This window comes from Podarcis filfolensis, assembly GCF_964270895.1.
Source record: "Podarcis filfolensis genome assembly, chromosome: 7".
Lineage (NCBI taxonomy): Eukaryota > Metazoa > Chordata > Lepidosauria > Squamata > Lacertidae > Podarcis > Podarcis filfolensis.
In genome coordinates this window covers 74377671-74394600 of record NC_139603.1, presented here as the reverse complement: position 1 = coordinate 74394600, position 16930 = coordinate 74377671, and the positions used below count along the sequence as shown (strand labels likewise).

Here is a 16930-nt window from a genome sequence, read left to right as displayed (position 1 = left end):
GCCTGACCCTCTCCTCTGGCAATCTGCACAGAATTTTGCTTAATGGTTGCCATCAATTTGATTTTAATTAATTTTATAATGAATGTTTTTAGAATGTTGGACTATTTTGATTGTTGTTAGCCGCCCTGAGCCCAGCTTCGGCTGGGGAGGGCGGGATATAAATAAAATTATTTTATTATTATTATTATTATTATTATTATTATTATTATTATTAATCAAAAAACAAACAAACAAACCCTTTGGGGAAAAAATATTTACAATGTATATGTTATCTCCTGGTTCTGCTACAATCAATTCTGGAGACGTGTGGTTTCACAAACCTTCCTCCAATAGTATCAAGCACTTTCCATTGACAAGGAGTTGGGGGGAAAACCCCTCTGTTTTAGCAGCAGTTTCAAAGCAAGTTGCTTGGGGCTACAGTAGAACAGCAAAACCCCTTGCACTGTGGCTCCCAAGTGCCCAACAGCCAGCTGGTGCTCAGGCGCTTAGGAAGCACGGTGCAACAGACTCTGACAGGTGGGCAGGACAACCCACCTGTCAATCACCCAAATTCATAATACAGTGGTACCTCGGGTGTCAGGAATGATTGGTGGGTGCTAGTAGAGATAAGAGTCCAGGAATCCAGCCATATTTACAAAGATTTATTGGTTTCTTCAAGCTATTTACAAGAGCTCAAAAAAGCCCGTCTCCATCATGGTGAGTCAGTTGCCTCGACTGAAGAGGCAACTTCCGTTCCGTTTCCCCCAGCATATCCATTTCCTGAGCGCAACCCCCTTCCTTCCTCTGTTACGAGAGTGGCTGGGCGCCGGAAGTGGCTCCCCCTCTCAGATTCATTCCCTCCTGACAGCCCTTCGTCACCTTCCTCGCCCAAGGAAGAACAGCTGCTGATTAAAGGAGCCTGATCTCTGTAAGTCCCCATTCTCTCCCCCTTCTCTGCCTCCAATTCCCTGACATCGGGTTAAGTACTTAATTCGTTCCGGAGGTCCGTTCTTAACCTGAAACTGTTCTTAACCTGAAGCACTACTTTAGCTAATGGGGCCTCCTGCTGCTGCACGATTTCTGTTCTCATCCTGAAGCAAAGTTCTTAACCAGAGGTACTATTTCTGGGTTAGCAGAGTCTGTAACCTGAAGCGTATGTAACCTGAAGCATATGTAACCAGAGGTACCACTGTACTGGTAAGACTCAGGAAATGGGGAGCTGGTTCATGTGGGAAGGTTTACTTTAGCAGAGTTAAACAATCCCCTTTACAAGTTTATGCAGCAATCAGCTTGTTGCTGACTCCCCTGAGTACTACTAATAAAGATGCCGTCCTGGTTAAAAATCCCTTTGAATCCCTCTTAAAGAATACACACACGAATCTGATTCATGTTAATATAAAACTATTTTACTCTCAGATTCATTCAGGTTTACAGAACTGTACCTGAAGGCAAGCTTAGGTTACATAAGAAGCAAATAAACTATACCAGAGGGAAGTTGGTCCCGAGGTGACTGCAACGGAGCAGTTATCTTTCAAAACTACCAGCAACCGACAAACCGGTTGTCACAGCAACTGGTTAGAACATGGAGGCCATTAGTCCTCTGTTGGAATGTTGCTCTTGACTGCACCTTTACATCCTACAGTTAATACATAGGGACTGAACTTGGGGGTTTCTGCATACAAAACAGTTGCTCCAGATCTGATCTATGGCACAGCTAAAGGAAAGAGGGGTCACACTACAGAACAAACCAGAAACTAACAGGCACAGAAATATTTTTACAACCAAGCACATCTCCATTGCCTCTTGAATGTGACAGATATTGTTCCTCAAATGCGAAAGCAGTCTTTTCATTTGAGTGGACACTCTTCGACATTCCAGCAAAGGAGAACCAGCCCTTCACTTATAGAGCAGCTCCAAGAGGAACAGGCCATTCCAAATTACTGTTCCCAGAGGAGTTCCTTCCTCCAGACTGAAAAGCTGATTCCCCCTTTTTGTGTGTCATATTGGAAACATCCGAGCAATGTGTTTAGAAATAAACTGTTCTTTCAATACCTGCTGTTTCCTTTATATCAGGGCGGTCCGACATCTCAGACCAGGTGGGCCACAAGAGTACTTTGACACAGTGACATGATCAACCATGGGGAAAATATCATCCTCTCATGTTTAAATAATAAGGGGCAGCTCCAAGAGGAACAGGCCATTCCAAGTTACTGTTCCCAGAGGAGTTCCTTCCTCCAGACTGAAAAGCTGATTCCCCCTTTTTGTGTGTCATATTGGAAACATCCGAGCAATGTGTTTAGAAATAAACTGTTCTTTCAATACCTGCTGTTTCCTTTATATCAGGGCGGTCCGACATCTCAGACCAGGTGGGCCACAAGAGTACTTTGACACAGTGACATGATCAACCATGGGGAAAATATCATCCTCTCATGTTTAAATAATAAGGGGCACACCCCGCTTGTGGAACGCCCTGTAAGTGCACTTGGCCCAGACACTTCTGCCTTTTTTTCTTTTTTTTAAAAATAATTTTTATTAACTGGCCAATCACATCAAATTAAATCACATCACATAAATTCCAAATTACAAAGCCAAATTTTTAAATTTTGTTGGGGGAACCCATACTTCAAGATCCAAAGGGGGATTCAGATCATCTTCTTATTACTGCGTTAATGTCCAAATCAGTCCCAATCAGTCCAAACAAACTTCATAATTCTATCCAGTCTTATCTTGGTGTTTCCACATCATATCTTGTTCATATAATTTCTATTTTTCCTTTACGATCTCTTCTGTTAGTCTCCTTAAGCCGATAAGCAAAATAATGACACTTCTGCCTTTTTTGACTTGCGTCTCATCTGTTTGTCCAGCCCTATTCATTCACAAGTGCATAGGAGCCAACTCCTAGGGGCCGTGGGGGCTTCGGCCTCCACAATAAAATATTAGAGGGGGCTATCTCCCCAAAGTTAATGGGCATTGCCATTCAAATGGTGTGCGTGCACCCTGTCATGTGATCAGTTATGCAGGGTGGGGCATACCTGAGCCTCTGCAATAATTTGGCACCCCTGCACCAGCTTAACTTACTGGCTTGCTTCACTCCAGAATTCTGTACGTAGGGTTACTCCCTATGTGAATTTATACATAACAATCAGGTCCAAGATTCTATAAAACCATTTGTTTGTTTGTTTTTATAATTTTTTATTAGAAATTTAAACAAAACATATTATCCAAAAACATGTCATCTTTGGTCCCCCCCCCATTTTCCTCCCTCCCCCCACCCTCCCATACAAACCTCACCCCCACCCCCACCCCCACCCCCGACTTCCCTCAGTTCCAATCTTTGGTTTCTCTGTAAATGCTATTCTCTGCATGTTACAAAGTTGTATAAATCCTTAATTATCTAACTGATTATTGTCAATAAAGAGTTTGTGAGTGTTTATTCAAAACCTGCCAAGGAGTCCAATTCACATTGTTGCGTCTTCAAATACTTTGTAAAGGGTTCCCATTCATCTTTGAAGTTACAATTATCCTTGTCCCGTAGCTTATGTGTCAATTTTGCCAATTCTGCATAGTCCATCAGTTTCTCTTGCCATGATTCTTTAGTTGGAATTTCTTCAGTTTTCCATCCTTGTGCTATTAGGACTCTTGCGGCTGTTGTCGCATACATGAAGATGTTTTTCAGCTTTCTGAGCAGGTCTTTCCCTACAATCCCTAACAAAAATGCCTCAGGTTTTTTAACAAATGTTAAGTGGAACATTTTCTTCAATTCATTGTATATCATTTCCCAATTTCTTTTATTACATTACAATCCCACCACATATGATAAAATGTCCCCTCCTTTTTATAAAACCATTTGGACAAGGGGGGGGAGTTCCCCTGCTGTATATTCAAACTGATATTTTAAGGTCATTTCCGGAGTACATTCAGGAGTGTCGCTATCATTTCAACATCTGGATAATTTTGCAATACATTTGCAGAATTGCAGGGGGCGGGATTTCCTACACTACGATTTGTTTTATACACCTTTTGTATTTTTCCATGCTGTTTTCTTGCCAGGGAGATTTTGGGGTGCAGAGGAAACAGCACATTTGCAGCAGAGGCATCTTGTGTTTCTGAAGAATCGACATTTTGGGGGGCGGGTCCATTTTGCAAAGACTTTCCTTGCTCATCACGAAAGAAGGCATTGCAAGTTTGTAAACACGTGTGCAGCCGGGGTTGACCCTCCCTCGTTTCCTTCGTGTTGATATGCTCCCAGCCATCCCTCAGCGGTTGTACCAGCTTCTGCTTCAAACAGCTTGCCTGACCTCCGCCGGCTGTGATGTCAAAGGGGGGGGGGGAGATAAAGGTTTGTAGAGCATTACAGCGGGCTAGGAAAACAAACAAACAGACATGCCGTGTAACATTAGCTGGAAGTGGAGTTTAAAGGCCGCGAAGCAGCAGCCTAAGCCTAGGACTGCCTGGGTGAGGAAATTGGACAACAGGAAAACCACAAGCACTCCAAGGCCGCCAAACAAGTTTGGCGTGTGGATCCGGGCCCTGCAACCCAAAATGAAGAGGCGTGGTGCTTGATTCATCAGCCTGGCAAGCTTTGCTAGAGATCATGGTGAATTCTAACAGCGGAGATCCCTTGCTTGCTAGCAGATGTAATCACAGCTGCTCGCCAAACACCTGTGTTGACATGCGGGCTTGTATATAGGAGCTGTTGCGTAGGTGGGACAGAGCAGGAGTTAAGTGAGTGAGGAAATCCCAACAGGGGAACACCAGTTTCTTTTCACAGAAGGGCTTATCATCTGGCTAAGAGGTTCAGTCTGCTCTGTTCCCTGTATAGAACTGCATGTACTACTAGTCCTGTATTAGGCCACTATTAGTGCATGCAACTGCATGCACAATTATTAAAAATGCGAGAGCCTGGTTCTCCTTTTTCCCTTGGACACTATCTCTCTGAAGGTACCTTTGCTGTACTCTTTTCAGTACCTGCTCAAAACGTCGTTCCTTACACATGCCTATCCAGACATGAAGTCACATGTGCTTTATCTGCTTTTAGCTGCTGTAGATTTTAAGCATCTTCCGAACTTTTTTAAATACCTGTTTGCAATGGCTTTGGTTGACCATCTTAACGATTCCTTTTACATTTTCTTTTGTAAACCGCTTAGAGATTTTCCTTACAATCAAATGCTTTATAAGTTTTGTTTAGTAAAAGAAGATGATAGATAGATGATACATAGATAGATAAATAGATAGATAGATAGATAGATAGATAGATGATAGAAAGATAGATAGATGGTAGATAAGATGAACGCAGTAATAGTCATTTCTGTAAGTCCTCTTTGCAGTATGTAATGCCAGGGTCTATTTTTATGTGATGGACAAATTCACCTTAAACATAGGTTTAATTCGCAATTGAAAAGGATCAGATTTCAAGGTGACTTTTCATGATCCACAAGAGCCCCACCTAATTTAGAACGCCACGTGGTCAGGCTCCTGCTCACATGTTTAATTGTTTAATCTCAATGGCTGCTCACAGACTTTGGAACACCCTTCCTAGAGAAGCTAGCCTGGCTTCCTCCTTGTTGTACATCTGACAGCAGATGGAGATTGTTTTATTCCAACAGGCTTTGGGGAACTGACTCCTATTTTCTTAAGTAAAGCACTTCTAATAGTGCAGTGCTGCTTTTACTATCTGCATTATAACAGATTTGTTTTTATACTGATTTAATTCCATTATAGTTTTGTTACTTTTTAACTGTTAGCTTGCATATGTGTTTAGGTGGCGCTGTGGTTTAAACCACTGAGCCTAGGGCTTGCAGATCAAATCCCCACGATGGGGTGAGCTCCCATTGCTCTGTCCCAGCTCCTGCCAAACTAGCAGTTCGAAAGCATGCAAGTGCAAGTAGATAAATAGGTACCGCTGTGGCGGGAAGGTAAACAGCTCTTCCATGTGCTCTGGTTTCTGTCACGGTGTTCCATTGTGCCAAATGCAGTTTAGTCATGCTGGCCACATGACCTGGAAAGCTGTCTGTGGACAAATGCCAGCTCCCTTGTCCTGAAAGCGAGATGAGCGCTGCACCCCATGGTTGCCTTGGACTGGACTTAACCATCCAAGGGTCCTTTCCCTTTCCCTTATTTTATCTGTGCTGTTTTAATTTGTGTAAGCTGTCTTGAGTCCTGAGTCCAAGGAAAAGGTGGGATATAAATCCAGATTAACAACAACAACAACAACAACCTTTGCCAACAAAGCTCCGTATAGTTAAAGCTATGGTTTTCCCAGTAGCGATGTATGGAAGTGAGAGCTGGACCATAAAGAAGGCTGATTGCCAAAGAATTTATGCTTTTGAATTATGGTGCTGGAGGAGACTCTTGAGAGTCCCATGGACTGCAAGAAGATAAAACCTCTCCATTCTTAAGGAAATCAGCCCTGAGTGCTCACTGGAAAGACAGATCGTGAAGCTGAGGCTCCAATACTTTGGCCACCTCATGAGAAGAGAAGACTCCCTGGAGAAGACCCTGATGTTGGGAAAGATGGAGGGCACAAGGAGAAGGGGACGACAGAGGACGAGATGGCTGGACAGTGTTCTCGAAGCTACCAGCATGAGTTTGACCAAACTGCGGGAGGCAGTGGAAGACAGGAGTACCTGGCGTGCTCTGGTCCATGGGGTCACGAAGAGTCGGACACGACTAAACGACTAAACAACAATAATAACAACACATGCAGTGAACACAGAGCTACAGTCACCCACTTTTCTGCACCCTATGGTTGCATACAGTCCACCATTTCTTTGATGAAAATAGGAATGTCCTATTCAATAATAATAATAATAATAATAATAATAATAATAATAATAATAATAAATTTTATTATTTATATCTCACCCATCTGACTGGGATGCCCCAGCCACTCTAGGCAGTTTCCAACATATATAAAAGCTTAATAAAACATTGAAGAGCTTCCCTATACAATGCTGCCTTCAGATGGCTTCTAAAGATTGTATAGTTACTTATCTCCTTGGCTCAGGGATCACACAACTGCATACCCTCCACTGAAAATAAGGACATCTTAAGGAAAAGCAAGGGGCGCGGGTGGCACTGTGGGTTAAACCACAGAGCCTAGGGCCTGCTGATCAGAAGGTTGGCGGTTCGAATCCCTGCCACGGGGTGAGCTCCCGTTGCTCGGTCCCAGCTTCTGCCAACCTAGCAATTTGAAAGCACGTCAAAGTGCAAGTAGATAAATAGGTACCACTCTGGCGGGAAGGTAAACGGTGTTTCCGTGCACTGCTCTGGTTCGCCAGAAGCGGCTTAGTCATGCTGGCCACATGACCGGAAGCTGTATGCTGGCTCCTTCAGCCAATAAAGCAAGATGGGCGCCGCAACCCCAGAGTCGGTCACGACTGGACCTAATGGTCAGGGGTCCCTTTACCTTTAAGGAAAAGCAGGACATTCCAGGATCAAATCAGAAACTGGGGTGGCTTCTGTAAATCTGGTACTGTCCCTGGAAAATAGGGGCACTTGGAGGGTCTGTGGTTGTGCATCTGGCCTAGCAACCCTTGAAAAAAGAGCTTTGTGGCCCCCCCCCCAGTCTGAGTGTGGGAAGGCGAAGGCAGTTCAGTTGTAAACAGACCCCAGCCACTCCAGTCTGAGAGCATGCAACCCCCACTCCAAGCAACAGAAACCCACCTGGGCAGGAAGACTCTAGAAACACCTGCTCAGTGCACAGGGAATTAAGCTTACATCATGTAACACTAATACCAGGAGGCATCATGTCAGCCAGCTGGCAGCCAGACATTAGCGTGGACGTGTCTAATTAGCAGAGTACCCCACTTACTCTTGTGTTGGATCCACTGCTGAGATTCCAACAGGGAGCTTTATTTTCCTCAGCCAGCCACAGACACAAGGTGAGCCAAGAGAGAGTTTCATTCCAAAGGACAAGCTAGTAAGAGCTGGACTAACATTTTGTCACAGCTGAAAGTAAGTAATATGTGTTTTGGATCCTCACGGACAAGGCTGTTATCAATGTCCTCAGCATCCCTGTCTTCCACCAAACTTAACTTTTGGCTTAAAGCATTATTATTTCTTCAGGAAGGAATGGGTTTACCGCAAAGACAGAGTGCAACCCTCTTGGCAGAGTTTGTCGAGGATTAACGCAACAGTTTCTGAGCTGTAGGCCTCACACAGCATGTTGACCAGAAACATTAATGCATCTACATTTTCTCTTGTGGATAAAAAAACTTGTTGGTTTATTCTTTAGTTCAAGCTGCATTTTTCCTAAATTCAATAGACTTGTCACTTGCCCAAGACAGCAGCGAGATGTTTGAGGTTCAGCATCGCTTAGGCTTGGTTGAGGGAGCATTAGTGATTTTGGTGAGGAAGGATCACTTAAGGAGTAACACACGTCTCATTTGGTAAGTTACCAGGCAATACAGGGAAGCCTCCGTCTTGGGCAGGATCGACTCACGGGTGACTATCTATACGCACGGCATTGGGATATAATTAAATAATTTAATTCATACCAGGAAACAGCAGGGAGAGACCTGGAGAGTCTTTGTGGCTCGTAAAAGAACCTCCCCAGAGCCTCAAGAGGACCTCAGCGAGGGTGGAGAAGAGACTGGAGGTTCAATGGGACTTTGTCTAGGCTGCTCAGCCTCCTCTCCTAACAGCTGATGCCTGCGCTATTGCAGCAGCCATTGCTTTTTCATGCATCCTCCAGCCTTCTGCCAGCCCCAGAGCTTCAATTCCATTTGAAGTTGTGTTTTTGGTACAGTATTTGAGCTGGATTGGAGAGAGTGCGGCAGAGACGGCACTTAACAGTGGCGTAGCGTGGGTTGTCAGCACCCGGGGCAAGGCAAGTAATTTGCGCCCCCTAACCCGTGGATTTTAGCACTCGAGTGCGAGTGCGCCCCCCCAGATGTTGCGCCCCGTGCGGCCGGCCCCCCCTGCATCCCCCACGCTACGCTACTGGCACTTAAAGTGTGCTTAGAGGGTGCTCCCCACTTAGGCAATTTTCACTTATGAGCACTGGGTGTCAGAACTTAACCCCCACGTAAGTGGGGAGTTACCTGTATTTAATACTGTGGCAGTAATATTTGAACTGAGATTAACATAACATATCCGACTGAACATTAGGAAGAACTTTCCTACTGTAAGAGCTGCTTGACAACGGAGGTTGGATGGTCTTCTGTTAGGGATTTTTTTAGCTGTGATTTCTGCATTGTAAGGCATTGTATTAGATTACCCTTGGGGTCACTTCCAACTTTACAATTCTCTGATTCTCTGAAACAATCTTTTAGGTATCCTGGTCTATGTGGGGCATTATACTCCAGACATGTTTTCGAGCTAGACATGTGGTTAGTCAATTAACTTGAAGGCTTGGCTTACTTAGAGATTGTACAAATGTTGAGGAATTAAACTCTTAATAATCAAGCAAAGGAAGCACTGAGCCCAAAGACCTAGCTGGTGACCTGGACTCAGCTCGAGACACGTATCGGAATGAATGGAAAATGGGACTCATGCAAGAAACCTCACAATATGTTTGGACATGGTTTTTGAAAATGCAATTCACAAGCGACCCTATGTATGAATCCACAGGCAACCCTATGTAAGAATTTTAAGGAAAGCTTTTATACTCAGGTGAAATAGAGTCAACACGGGAGTAAACAATCAATGTTGAGGATATAGCTCCTCTAGAGAAAAACGTGTTTTCTATTGTTAGACATGGCTCAAGTCCCTGATAGGGAGAGTGGAGAAATTTGGTTCAGTTTCCAAAACAATGCATGAATTGAAGCACAGCCATTCTTCAAAATTCACCCTAGGTAAAGTGTGCATAAAGGTAAAGGTAAAAGGACCCCTGACCATTAGGTCCAGTCGTGACCGACTCTGGGGTTGCGGCGCTCATCTCGCTTTATTGGCCGAGGGAGCTGGCGTACAGCTTCCGGGTCATGTGGCCAGCATGACTAAGCTGCTTCTGGTGAACCAGAGCAGCACACGGAAATGCCGTTTACCTTCCCGCCGGAGCAGTACCTATTTATCTACTTGCACTTTGACGTGCTTTCGAACTGCTAGGTTGGCAGGAAAGTGTGCATAAATATATACATAAATTAATATTGTATTTTTATGTTGTGAACCACTCTAAGATCTACATATGAAGGGTGGTATACAAATTTTAATGATGCTGATGAAGAAGAAGAAGATAATGTAGATCTAAATGCACTATCTTGCAAAAAGAAAGAGTTTCATAGGCAAAATTGCATACAAACATGTGCCTATTAAGAGAAATTTGCACTAATGTGCTTATTAATTTCCACAAGGACTTTAAAAACAAAGCACAAGCTGATGTGGAAAACTGAATGCAAGATTGGAAAATTAGAAACAGCAAAACAGAAATTGACAAACTCTCCCTTCCCTAGTCTCTGATCTCTATCCAGAAATCAGCTGCAAAGGGCTGAGCCTAGCATCAAGTTGTCTTCACCAAATAGTTTCTCTGGTGTAGGGTGTGGACTCTTTCGATAGCTGTTAGATCTTTTGATCTTGAAAAACACTGAGGTTTGGTTAGTTTCCTTTGAAGTGTCTAGGAGATAAAGGCTGTACTCCAGAGGAATTTAGGCAAAGTTCCATTGGCTTCAATGAGAGTTTGATGTAGCAAGTTATCTCTGGGTTGGAACCAAAACATTTAATTGAATTTCTTGCATGGAAATGGCTCATCAGTTCCTGTTTGCGTATATCTTCAGGGTTATCGTGAAATGTTCCCAAGGTGCATTGGGAAGTTAGATAAAGAATGCTCAACTCCCAGATCCCGGCTTGCCGTGTCAGTCAGGAAGTCTGTCCACAGATTTGAACCAAACAATGGCTTGTTCCAAATGGGATTAGCAAAAGCATTATTGGGCACAAATGCTATCTGATGGCATGAAATCTTGCGAAGGATCATATGAGGTGACAGTTGCAAACATTTCATGTGTGTGTGTGTGTGTGTGTCACATGTTAGATCAATCCATTTGCTTCTCAACACAGATTGGATAACATTGAGCCTAGGCTGCTTCACAATGCATGTAGGGAATGTTGGTGTTAAACTCACCAGAACAGGGCCATCAATAAATGAAATTGTATCCTTCGCAGCTTTGCTCGATTGTATTAGTGATTGTGAGCAATTTATTCTGTCAGTTCCACTTTGCAGTGCACCTGTTATCTGTTATATGTGTGGTAGAGTCTAGTGATGTGTTGCAGCACAGAGGAAAACCACTTCACAGTCATTCGTATGATTTTAAGAATAGCCAAGATAATATTAAAAATCTCATGGATATGTTGGGGTTTGGTCAGAGATCTTCAGCCTTGGGTCCTCAGATGTTGTTGGGTTACAACTCCCATAATCCACAGGCATCTTATTCAATGGACCAATGATGCATCCCAACATCATCTGAGGATCTAAGGGTGAAGACCAGTGGGATAGGTTTAGAGCAGGGGGAGCCAACATGGTGACCTCCAGAGATGTTCCCATCAATACCACATTGGTTACTCTTGACTTATGGGGCTGAGTGTTGGGTAAGGCTAGTGGAGTCCAGTGTTGTAGGGGCAGGATGCTCCTCTGACAACTTGCTCAGCACTTCTATGGGGTATCTGGATCTGCACCCCCAGGTCACTGAACCCCTCACCAGAATCAGAAATTTACTGGGGCCCCAAATCCCTCCCTCCATCCTGCTAGGATCTCTCAGCTCCAACTTTCTGAGCTCCTCCTACTGGCCCTTGGTTTTTGACTATCTACTCCATGGCAGCTCCATGGTGCTCATGCAAGTTTGGAGTTCCCTATTCTCCTTACAGAGCTATAATTTACAGAGCTCCCTGGGAAGAGGGATAGAATGTTAAATCACTCTAGGAGTGAAGGGAACAGGGTGTTATAGATATCGGTTTAATTTGCATAAAATGCTATGTTTGTATGTATTGAAAACTTATGCTCAAGCTTGCGTTAGGCAGGAGGTTTGTCTCTAGCTAATGTTGTAAGATGACTCAACCTGGAAACTCAAGCAGAGATCTCTCTTATCGGCAGGAAGATGAAATTGGAGAACTCAGCATCTCAGTCACGCACTGGAAGCCAACGGCAGTAGAAGCTCAGCTCAGCGATCCTGAACAAGCAAGTTGCTTGCGCAGGTTCTCTCTCTGGGACCAGAGAGGAAAGTTCTCGGACTGCAATTAAGGACTGAAAGGATGGAACCACAATGCAACATTTTATTTTGTAATTAGTTTAAGACTGCTTTGCAGTAAAACTTTTTGGAACTCATTCTTGTTGTAGAACTCATTCATTTGTACTCTACACAGATCAGGGATTCTGCTTGCAGCAACTCTAACATAGGACATACCTGAAAACTCTCAGCAGCATTAGCAAACTACTGTAGGTGTGAAGAGCATTAATATTATAATGGTGCTTTTAAACAGGGGTTTATTAATGCGTCATTTAATGTGTTTATTATTAATGTGTAGGGACACGGTCCTTTTTATCTCATTTTCTGAGGAACTTCCTGTTTCTGAGGCAGGTCACGAGAGAACTCCTTCTTCCACCTGACTTGTTTGAGGCTCTGTTTCTTAACATGTGTTGTTCCGAAAGATGTCAACCATTTCAGATATATTAAACTGAGCAGCAGCTATATAACAACAACAATGATTTATTTATACCCCGCCCATATGACTGGGTTCCCCAGCCACTCTGGGCATCTCCCAACAGAATATTAAAAACACGATAAAACATCAAACATTAAAAACTTCCCTAAACATGCATGAAACAATAAACTGTAATCTGTGTTGCACAGTTTTTGCATATTAATATTATGGCATAATTATAAATCTATTCTTATCCTTTCTGGAGGCAGAGAGCAAATATTCCATGCTTGAATCAATCAGTCTTCTTACAACCAAGGAGGTTATTTTGCACTTCAGTCCAAAACCAAATGAAACCCTGATCTTAGAGGGGTCATTCACATTTCTCTTGTTGATTTCCCATGCTAATGAGCCAATATAGCCCACCACTTTCTTTCGCAGTGGAGAAGCACATGCATTGCATGCAAAAGGTCCCAGGTCCAGTTTCCAGGATCTCCAGGTAGGGGTAGTTTATTCTCGTTTTCATTACGTTTTCCTGTTAAGTTCTGCATTATATTTGAGTTTTCACACAACACAAAAAAGCCACTTAAGGAACTATAGCGGAATATAGTGCAGGTTTAGTGCTCATAACCATGTAATTTACTTCCAGGGGGGAAAAAATCTGTTTGCAGGTAATATGGAAAGGAGTGCTAAAGCTGCGCTAAATTCTGCTATACAGTGGTACCTCGGGTTACAGATGCTTCAGGTTACAGACGCTTCAGGTTACAGACTCAGCTAACCCAGAAATAGTACCTTGGATTAAGAACTTTGCCCCAGGATGAGAACAGAAATTGCACAGCAGCGGGAGGCCCCATTAGCTAAAGTACCTCAGGTTAAGAACCGTTTCAGGTTAAGAATGGACCTCCAGAATGAATAAAGTTCTTAACCTGAGGTACCACTGTAGTTACAAGTTGCTCACACTTGTAATACCAATCCCCTGAATATTTCTTGAAAAATTGAGAGTTTGAATGGAATATGTTTCCGTTGTCTTTTTTCTTTAATTACTTTGGCCTAACTTTTTTTTGGGACGTGGGTGGTGCTGTGGGTTAAACCACAGAGCCTAGGACTTGCCGATCAGAAGGTCGACGGTTCGAATCCCCGCAACGGGGTGAGCTCCCATTGCTCGGTCCCTGCTCCTGCCAACCTAGCAGTTCAAAAGCACGTCAAAGTGCAAGTAGATAAACAGGTACTGCTCTGGCTCACCAGAAGCGGCTTAGTCATGCTGGCCACATGACCCGGAAGCTGTACAATGGCTCCCTCGGCCAATAAAGTGAGATGAGCACCGCAACCCCAGAGTCAGCCACGACTGGACCTAATGGTCAGGGGTCCCTTTACCTTTAACTTTTTTAAAAAAGACAAAAAACAAAACATTTTAACATGTGTTCTGTGTAATGATCACTGGTGTATGTGCAAAACAAATTATGGGATGGCTCAGCGGTCTGCTGACCGGTCCTTTACATTTCTTTATCCATACAAAAGTGTCCCAGGGGGTGTTGTTACCAGTCCGCTCCGCATCCCTAGTGTTTTGGAACAGGACCGTTTTGTTTCAAAACACATGCTTTCCGTGCAAAATGTAGAGTGGGGTACAGCCGAAACATTTCTATTGCTCTGGAGAGGAGAAGGATTAAAATTCTGCATTAGCACAAAACAACAGTTTGGTCAATGAGGTGTTAAGCTTCATGTGGCGGCAATGTGTAGTGGCAGAGAGCCAAGCTACATGATCAGCAGCCTCTTTGTAATGAATCTGGTCCACTTCAAACTGCAGGTGAGGGATCGCATGGCCAAATGCATTTAAAAGAATAAGAAGCTTTATACACATGCAAAAAAACCAAAAGCATCTCAAGAAGAAGACTACATGAGGAGCTCTTCGTTACATTCATTTGGTATGCAGCAGGAAGGCTGTAGCTTAGTGGTAAATCATCTGCTTTGCGTGCAGAAGGTCACAGGTTCAATCCCCATCATCTTCAAGTAAGCAACTTCAGGTGACAATATTCTGCTGTCCTCAGGTATGGTGGATGATGTCCTATTGCCAATGTTGAAGTAGATGCAACTGCAAGTCCCGACAGATTCTGTGCATGGGATGAGGGCAGCACCATCTTATCCTTTGCCTCAGGCAGCCCATTGTTTTGCTCTAGCCCTGTATAGCTAGGACAATGTGGGACATTAAAAAATGGTGGCCACCCTGCCAGGGCCTTGCAGAGCCAGGCAGAGGCCCGGGCCAGGTAGATAATGTGCCCCCCTTTTTTTTACCCTGGGGATAACTGAAGTCTTATAAATAAGTAAGTATATAAATAATTTTCACAAAAGTTATGCTGAATATGCTGACCGAGGCCCCCTTTGGAATCGGAGACCTGGGCCAAGTGGTCCATATGCCCCCCCCCCCCGTTGGGCCTGCACCCAGCTCTGAATAGGTACCGTATTTTTTGCTCTATAAGACGCACCAGACCGCAAGACACACCTAGTTTTTGGAGGAGGAAAACAAGAAAAAAAATATTCTGAATCCCAAAAGCCAGAACAGCAAGAGGGATCGCTGCGCAGTGAAAGCAGCAATCCCTCTTGCTGTTCTGGCTTCTGGGATAGCTGCGCAGCCTGCATTCGCTCCATAAGACGCACACACATTTCCCCTTACTTTTTAGGAGGGAAAAAGTGAGTCTTATAGAGCAAAAAATACGGTAAGTGTTTGTGCCTTGCTAGCGCACTGGAGAAGAGACTTACCTACAGACACTATGTCAAGGTCTCCTTCTAGTTTAGCCAGCAACTTCAGATGACAACTTAAAACATACATGGATATTTGGGCATCTGGCACATAGCTGGAGTGGAGTCTGTAGCCCAAATATTGCTGACCGCTACATTGTATTTTATTGTTGGTGTTGATTTTAATCAGTGTTTTATGTTGATTGGATTTTTATGGCTGTTGTTAACCAATGCAGGCTTGGTTATATAAAATCTATATAATAAATCAGCAGCAGTAGCCAGCTGTCTGGAAGCAGCTTAAGAGACGGCTCCAGTTCTGTGGTTTTCCTCTCAGCGATGGAGAAAGGAAACTTTGCATGTGCCCAAATGCTCTGTATCTGTCGGCCAGTTGAAACAACATCTCCAGTAAGAAAGAAGTGTAGATTGAATCAAGAGCCATCTAGAGCAACATTCTGTTGCTGACACTGACCAAGACAAGCACGATGGTTTTACCAGAGCATGACGATGATACCTGACCTTCTGCTTGTTTGCAGAATTTGGTAATTGGCGGTTCTCCGAACAGGTTCCATCCTGTGTTATTATTGCTGGTAAGCCTTTGATAGTCCTGCCCTCTACGAGCTTGAGTACCTGGCGGCCTTGCTGAATAATTCCTCCAGAGATGCACGAGCAGATATTGCTTATTTCTCTTATTTTGTTCCATTTCTTCGCAACATCTATGCCGCACCTTTTAGCCAAAAAGGCTCTCAGAGCAGCTTGCAGAAATCCGTATTAAGACAGTCCCTGCCCTCAGGTTTACAAGGTAAAAAAGACATGGCACGCAAGGGGAAAGGGAGTGGGAGGGAGGAGGGAAAGGCAAGCTCAAGTGCTTAAAGCTACAGTACTTATAACAACGTGAAGAGCAGCAGCTCTTCACCAACACCAGTAGCGGAGATGTTGCAGGCCACCCCGATCTCTGCCAAGCAGTAACAAAAGATTCCAGGGGTCTTGGCACTTAACCAGGGTTCGCGTTCCTTTGGAACCTTGGGAATGTTTAAATAATTATCTAGGGGATAAGGGTTCAACAAGAAAGACCTGGTGATGTTTAGAATGATACCGCATAGAGAAATGTTCCCTGATACCAAGATTCTTTGGAAAGCAGATAGAGAGAATTGATAAGAATAGTGATCTGTTGTGACCTTGACGGAAGCGTACAATAGACGAGCCTTCTTGTGTTTTGGCTCATCTTCCTCTTTTTTTCTTCTTTTTTTTCCCCTTTTCCTTTTTTCCCCTCATCCTCCTCATTCTTTCCTTTTTCTTTTTTCTTTCCCATAATGGCTTATGTTTTTATGCCATGTACTTTGATATTTTTTGTAGTTTTTTAGCTTTTTTCATTATTATTATTAATAAGAAATTTTCTTTTGTAAGTTTGGTTGTCTATATTTAGATGTATTTGTTTAAAGCAAAATAAAAGTAGAAAGAAAGAAAGAAAGAAAGAAAGAGGCACAGCGGAGACTAGTGCCTTTAAGAAATATGGTTTATTTTACTCATAATTATAACTGAGGTTTATGGAGGGCGGTTTGTCCTTCCCAGCAGTGCAACATTGCATTCAGAGGCATCCTAAGCGCCATCCCCATGACTCTTCGTAACAGCCTGGTTCAACCAACTGGCATTG

General features: G+C 43.6%; 1 long non-coding RNA gene across 1 annotated transcript; it reads left to right on the top strand.

Moving 5' to 3' along the window:
• Positions 1-296: 296 nt before the first annotated feature.
• On the top strand, positions 297-12232 carry LOC310766290. The gene is made up of 3 exons (XR_014550022.1): positions 297-907; positions 10692-10893; positions 12002-12232. It is a non-coding gene; the product is annotated as an uncharacterized lncRNA (long non-coding RNA).
• The last annotated feature ends 4698 nt before the right edge of the window (positions 12233-16930 follow it).